This window comes from Helianthus annuus, chromosome 15 (assembly GCF_002127325.2).
Source record: "Helianthus annuus cultivar XRQ/B chromosome 15, HanXRQr2.0-SUNRISE, whole genome shotgun sequence".
NCBI lineage: Eukaryota > Viridiplantae > Streptophyta > Magnoliopsida > Asterales > Asteraceae > Helianthus > Helianthus annuus.
Genome location: NC_035447.2, coordinates 77,045,596 through 77,053,650, shown reverse-complemented (window position 1 = coordinate 77,053,650; position 8,055 = coordinate 77,045,596). Strand labels below are relative to the sequence as shown.

General features: G+C 33.5%; 1 long non-coding RNA gene across 1 annotated transcript; it reads right to left on the bottom strand.

The window, feature by feature from the left end:
• Positions 1 to 795: 795 nt before the first annotated feature.
• LOC110911959 lies at positions 796 to 3,565 on the bottom strand. Its single transcript, XR_002577503.2, has 3 exons — positions 3,425 to 3,565; positions 2,677 to 2,746; positions 796 to 970 (listed from the first exon to the last, which is right to left on the bottom strand). It is a non-coding gene; the product is annotated as an uncharacterized LOC110911959 (long non-coding RNA).
• Between the last annotated feature and the right edge of the window lie 4,490 nt (positions 3,566 to 8,055).

Sequence of the window (8,055 nt, the reverse complement as noted above, 5' to 3'; positions counted from 1 at the left end):
TACTACATCGGGTGTAAGCGTGTCCATCATAAAAAGTTCATGGTACCACGTGCTCACCACTTACCTGGCCAGAATAAGCGATCAACACCTGGTATACATGACCTTTTTATAATTTTCACATTATACCCCATGTAAGTAATGCCTCTATTTGTTTCTCTTGGAAGCAATATCCCGGATAGGTTTTCTATTCGGGTTTTTCCAAGTTTTCAATCTACATATGCAACTTTCAATCTCTACGTATTTGTTGCATATTACTATATGTGCAATTAAATTTAAAATGTGCACCTGGTAACGCTTGCCCTGACAGGCTTTTCATGCCATTAGCCTTGTTCGCGATCGTTGCGTGATTTAGGTCCTTGGTGAGTATGTTCTACTTGTCGTACTTTGGACCGTTCCTCCGTCAAGTCCGCAATTTGTTAGACTCCCGCTATCTTTAGATGCGAGTGTCCTTCAACTAAAACATTTACAAGAGTTAATAATATCAACTTCAGTAATCGCCCGTATTATAATACAAGGCTTTTTCTACTATATGCGTCAATGCGCGTATTTTCATCAACTATATTAATCATTTGAATTAGGGTAATGTGTATTACACGATAACCCTATGTGTTGTTTACAACACTTTAACACGCTAAACCATTAACATACTAGTACTTACCGGATTTGCGATCAAGCCTCGAACCGAACACTTTATTCTTTTTAACCTTAAGCTCTGATTACCAACTTGTAACGCCCGTCTGGTTTTATTAATATTTTAATAAAAGATACAAATTTTTATGCTAAAATGTGTCTTTAAAAACTTGTTATACCAACATTCCCAAATGATTACAACATTTCAAAAACAATTTATAAGTGTTTACATAATTCACTTATATCAACACAAATCAGGATTTGACGCGGAAGCTTCATTTAACGTGTGTTCGGTTCTTGCTCGCCGCTTGATCTTCATCCGGATTAGGTCCATCTTCACCTACGGTCAAAACCATGTAAATAATTAGTTTTGACACTTTAATAATCGAGTATAAACAAGTTCCGTGCTTAACGTAACAAAACAAGAAATTATTTTTGTTTTGTTTTCAGCCCCTTCACCCGGCCGTGTCAAAAAGTCACCCGGCCGTGTCAGTTAACATATATTTTTCACAGCCCAGCCACCCGCCCGTGTCAAAAAGTCACCCGCCCGTGTCAACTCTGCACGTCTATTTTTCATTAGTTCTTACCGAAACGGACATAACTCTCTCGTTTTTAATCCGTTTTACACGATTCTTTTTCCTACGCGTCCGTAATTTAATTCTCCATCATATGAAGTTAAAATCCGACATCCGGATTAACAAAATTTAATACTTTTAAATCTTTTGCTTATTACCCTTTTTACCAAATTTTGACCCGTTCGTGATTTTATCAAACAAACATGCCTATTTGATCTTTAAACCCATGAACTTCATAATTTCAATATCTCCTATTATATTAGGCTCAAAATCACGGGTTTGTATACCTTCTTTAACCGGTTTTGACTTAGAAGCTTATTTTGACCCGTTAAGGGTATTTAAGCACTTTTACCGCATAATTTATACCCATTCACTTCTAGCATTGTACTTCCATGTTATTTATCAATTTGTCTTCCACCACAACTATATGTGTGGAGGATTTAATGTGGAGATCTATTTATTCCGAGTTTTACCCCTCGGATTATCATTTTACGGCAATGACTCATATAGAGTCATTTGACCCAAAGATTCACATATTTCACTTTTTATACTTAATACAAGTATCTATTTGGTTACAAAACTCATTTCTAAGCAACCTTTAGGGATCGTTTGCTTAATTTCACTTATAAGAGCATTTTGGTCACTTTTACCCCTCCTATTACGACGAAGGATCTTTAAAGCCATGTTCGACCAAAATCTCACTTTTAAAACTATAATCTTGTTTAGAAACCATTATATTTCTAAAATACCATAATCATGACCCAATTTATTCGGTTTACCTTAATGATAACCGAATATCTATATTTTATCCTTGTCTAACACTTATAGAACCTCAAGTTCTACATGACGAGTTGAATCATTATACAAACCTGGCTCGGATCAATATATTGACCCGTTTCGATACCTTGCCTTAGTAGCCGCTAAGTAATAGCGATGTCAACATTCAATCGATATTTATTCTTGTAATCATACAACTCGACAAACCATTAGTCGATATTGTCAAAGGGTGATATTTTCACCTTTTGACCCGTTTGGTCTAAATGACCGTTTACTTTTGCGAGATGGATTTATCATCATCTCGTCTACATGACTTGTACCGGTTTACACCGTACGGTCAATTTTCCTTATAAATCTATTTCTTGATCATTTTGACTCCTTTATATCTTACGCCATAAAGTGTCCTTCAAAACTAACGGTTATCGTCAACTAGTGACCACCTTACCGTTTAACCCTTATTAATTGTATTGATTTACCTTACAAGGTAATCATTTAGAACTCGTTATTTATTAGTCATTGCATGACTAAATGATCTTATTAGCTCTTTTTAATCATTCAACATGGTTTATCATTAATGCCTTTTGTTCCGAACCACACATGACGGGTCAAAACATCATAAGTCAAATATGACTTTTGATTATTCATAATCTATAAAACCAATAGTTGTTAATAAAAGGTGTAAGCTTTAACTTACCTAGTATCCGGATTATGCTCTTTTCCGCGTATACGATCCGTTTGACCCGCTTCTTTCCCCAAGCCTCCATCTAGCTTGTCAAGAGTCAAACAAGCATCATAATTCGTAAGATGGTTAGATTAGTCATCATTATTATGACTAGTTCATCTTACGGACTTTATGTCGAAACTTCTATTCGACTTCATCATAGGTTAGTTCGACTTTCTGAAGTCAACTACCTTTAATCATATAATATGCACGATTAAGGCAAATCAACATTATGATTAGAACCCGTTTTATCCCATATCTGATGTGATTAGTCAAGCTTGCCAATTACGCGTTTCACTTGAATTTCACCACTTTACTTCTCATTTAGGCATTTTAACAAACACCTAATGGGCATTCTTTTATAGAATTTAACAATCAAACTTATGGCTACCTATCTTGCCAATTTCAACATCTTTTACTAGAAGATCATCAAATTCATGGTTAAATGTCAAGATTAACTTCATAAAGTTTAAATAACACTAGTTTGACAATCATGGTTCTAGTGTTCATCATGTTTCTACAAAACCCATTTAAACACCCATAATGGATGATCATGAACTTTATAATTTCAACACTAATTCAACTAGTTATTGACTAGGGTTTACTCCTAGACATGATTTCATCCTAAATTCATCCAAACTTTAATCATGCAAGCCAAATTTTCGATTTCATATGTTCACCAAGAATTCAAGATGGAACTAAATAATGAAATTTGGCATACCTTATGATCCCTTCATCGAGGTGATCATGAATTCGTGCTTGGATTTCGATTTAGGTTGGATTTACCCCTTCAATTTGTTGATTTTATGCTTGTTAGGGTTTGAGGTTGAGAGCCCTTCTTGGCTCCTGTGTTTTGTACGACAAGAACAGACACAAAGGTGTGTGTTTTGGTGTTTTTAGTTTTAATTAGTAAAACTCATTTTCTCATCTTAACCATTTTAGTCCCTCTACTTTACCCATGTTTATAAAGGTTACTACATCAAGTTCCCTCTTTATTTTAAAACACTAGACTAACTAGGTTGATATTCCTAGTTATTTAGTGGGTTATGGGAGTTATAACCTGTTCTATTTTAAGTCCTGTTAACTCGGACTTCTTATAAACTTACTCCCTTAAAAGCTTTTATTCACGTTGTATTTAATATTAGGATTATTCCTTTAAATCGTAATATTTTCGGGTTAAATTTTACCACTAACGGTATTTCACCCGTCTTTCAGTATTAACGGAGTTTGATTACTAATCCCATTTTCGGGGTGTTACAGCGGAGGGGAGGAGTTGGCATCACGGGGCGTGACGGCTACATGCCGTGTACTTTGTTTGTTTTGTGACGAATTTGGTCCTTGTACTTTCATATAAGTTATGTTGTTAGGGAATAAAGTGTGTTATGATATGATTATAAGTATATAAACATATAAACAAGTATGTAAGTCATGAATAAGTATCGTAAATGTTCAATGATATATAAATATGAGTGAAAAACATATAAGTTGTGTATGTATGACACGTATTTGCAAGTTTAACACGTGTTTACAAGAATCACAAATAAGGTATCAAGGCATAACGAATTAAGACGTATAAGCATGCACGAATGTGTAAAGTATAATTTGTAAAAAATAATGAATTTTATTACGATCAAAGTCTTGGATTTTATAACGATGCAACAAAATACGATTACAAGGAATACAAGTTTCCAGAAATAGAAATACAAGATAAGCTTTTTAATTAATGGAAGTTACGAAAAAAGCGGAGCGTTACAAATATTACGTTTTCTAACTACTTATATAAATATAATGAATTAGTCATTGAGTTTTCTAGTAATAAAAAATGAAATTTAAGAATTTTTCTTAGATCGTAACTAATCACTTACTTAATATTTAGTATGTTTGTGAACTGTTCGTTTAGGCTTTAAACGAACGAACATAAACGAACCCGAACATGCCTGATTTCTTAATGAACGAACACGAACAAAAAAATGTGTTCGATTATATGATTGTGTTCGTGTTCATGTTCGGTAAATGAACGAACACGAACATGCCTATGTTCATATTCGTTCGGTTCATTTACAGGCCTAGTTTAGAGGTAGTTAAAACTGATTTTATCTCTATGCGCTCAAACCAACATATTATATAGGATATAGAAACACATTAACTGTTAAAATAACTTTTGTAAAGTCTCTCTCTATATAAATAGTTAAAAGTGACGTTATACTCTTTGATATACAAAGCGCATATATATATATATATATAGGAGAAGGATTCGTTAGGAACCACCATTTATTGCGAGAACTGCGAGAATCAATGTGAACACAACCAAAAATACCTAAAAATAGCTAAAAAAACAAACAAAATTTTTTTAATACTTTTTATAAAAAAAATCGCTACTTTCAGTAGCCAAAAAAATAAAAAAAAATTACTACTAAAAGTAGCGATTTTAATGTAAAAAATATTAAAAAAAATTTGTGTGTTTTTTTGATTTTTTTAGATTTTTTTTTGGTTTTTTGGGGGTTTAGTTTTAGCATTTTAGCTTTGGGGGGGGGGGGGGTTAGGTATTTAGGGGGTGGGGGGTTTAGGTTTTTTTTTTTGGTTGGGGGGGGGGAGGGTGGGGTGGGGGTTTAGGTTTGGGGGGGGGGCTGCGGGTTAGGTTTTTTTTAGCTATTTTAGGTTGTGTTCACATTGGTTCTCGTGGTTCTCGCAATAAAGGTGGTTCTCGCATGAACCTTACCCTATATATATATATATATATATATATATATATATATACACGGGTTGGTTAACGTAAAATATTCCTTAACGTACGATGTGTACGAGATGAAATTATGCACGTTATACAACTCAAAAACCCTAATCACGCATGTTGAAAACCATAATCACGCATGAGTATAATCACGCATGTACAAAATCAGAAATCGTGCATGGGGTAAAAAAACCTAATCATGCATGTTATATTTTCACAGCGTACGTTAAGCAAAATTGTATAATACATTTTCACTATATATATATACATGTGTGTGTATATATATATATATATATAGGGATGAGTTAAAATGAGAACCACTACGAGTTGTGAGAACCATCAGAACCATTTGATCCGGCGCGAGTTGGGCCAAATATTTTTTGCACAAACGTAGATGAAAGCAATATAAACACAGCTGTATAAAAAAGTAAAAAAAAATGTCGAGTCGTTAGTTTTGACCGATTCGAGTTTTTTTTACGCCCTCAACTGTAAAATTTTACGCCAGCGCGTAAAAAAGCCTTGCATCAGTAAAAAGTAACGCCTCGACATTTTTTTTGCTTTATTTTACAGATGTGTTTAATATTTTCATATACGTTTGTGCAAAAAAAAAAAATTTGGCACACGTCGCGCCGGATCAAAAAGTTATCACGGTTCTCACAACTCGTAGTAGTTTTCATTTGAACCGAATCTCTCTCTCTCTCTCTATATATATATATATATATATATATATATAGGATGGTTCAAATGGAAACCACTTTTATTGCGAAAACTCGAAAAGTAACTAAAAAGGCCTAAAAAACACACAATTTTTTTTTATTTTTTTCAAATTTTTTTATTAAAAATCGCAGGTTTTTTATAAAAAAAAAAAAGTTTTTTCAAAAAAAAAATTGTAGTGCACATGTGTAGTACACATACACATGTGTACTATTATACAAAACAAAAAAAAAATTTATATACCTAAAATAGCGAAAATTGGTATGCAAAAAAAAAAAGAAAAAAATTGGTATGTTTTTTTTGGCTTTTTAAGTTAGTTTGTTTTCGAGTTTTCGCGATAACTAGTGGTTTTTATTTGAACCTTCCCCTATATATATATATATATATATGTGTGTGTGTGTGTGTGTGTGTGTGTGTGTGTGTGTGTATCACCTTTATTGCGAGAACTGCGAGAACTAAAGTGAACACAATCTAAAATAGCTAAAAAGATCTAAAAAACTAACCCGCAAACCCCCCCCCCCCCTCACAAAACCTAAACCTCCCCCCCCCCACCCTAGAAAAAAGGTAACCCCCACCCCCAAGCTAAATGCTAAAAACTAAAACCCCCAAAAAAAACCTAACCCCCCCCCCCCCCCCCAAAAAAAAAAAAAACCTAAACCCCCCAACCCCACCCCAAGCTAAAATGGTAAAAACTAAACCCCCAAAAAACCTAAAAAATCAAAAAAACACACAATTTTTTTTTAATATTTTTTTAAATTAAAATCGCTACTTTTAGTACCCAAAAAAACATTTTAAAAAAAAAATTGGCTACTAAAAGTAGCGATTTTTTATAAAAAAATATTTAAAAAAATTGTGTGTTTGTTAGCTATTTTTAGGTATTTTTGGTTGTGTTCACATTGTTTCTCGCGGTTCTCGCAATAAAGGGTGGTTCCTAACGGATCCTTCTCCTGTATATATATGTATATATATATATATACATATATATATATATATACATATATATAGGGAGGGGCTCATGCGAGAACCACCCTTATTGTGAGAACCTTGAGAACCAATATGAACACAACCTAAAATAGTTAAAAAAACCTAACCCCCACCCCCCAAAATTCCTAACCCCCCCCCCCCCCAAAGCTAAATGCTAAAAACTAAAACCCCCCAAAAAACCTAAAAAAAAACTAACCCCCCCCCCCAAAAAAAAAAAAAAAACATAAACCCCCCTCCCCTACCCCCCAAAACCCTAACAACCCCCCACCCCCCAAGCTAAAATGCTAAAAACTAAACCCCCCAAAAAACCTAAAAAAATCTAAAAAAATAAAAAAAATCTAAATGTTTTTTTTTAATATTTTTATGCTCAAATCTCTACTTTTAGTGGCCAAAAATTTTTTTTTTTTTAAATTTTTTTTTACTTCGAAAAGTAGCGATTTTTATATAAAAAATATTAAAAAAAAAAAATTTTGTGTGATTTTTAGCTATTTTTAGGCATTTTTGGTGTGTTGACATTGGTTCTCGCATGATGTTCTCCCTATATATATATATATATATATATATATATATATATATATATAGTGGAGGGTTCAAATGAGAAGAAATTCTTTGTAAGAAGAAAAAAGAAGAAATTTCAACCAATAGAAATGCTTCATTAGACTTTGTTGGTGCATAATGTCTAAAGCCTGCGTCTTTGTGAAGTTAGATTAACGTATATGGTCTAGATAGGTTATTTTGTAATAGCTCAGGGGTTAAAAGTGTAATTGTATGAAAGTTATGTTGCTGGACCGCTTTTGTGACAGTTGTCCACAAAAGCGACCCAAGCTGGATCGCTCATGTGGACATGTCACATGAGCGGTTCCAGACATCTATATATACCCCTGTGCTCCTTTCATTTGTAACGTTGTCTTGTGCTGTACGTC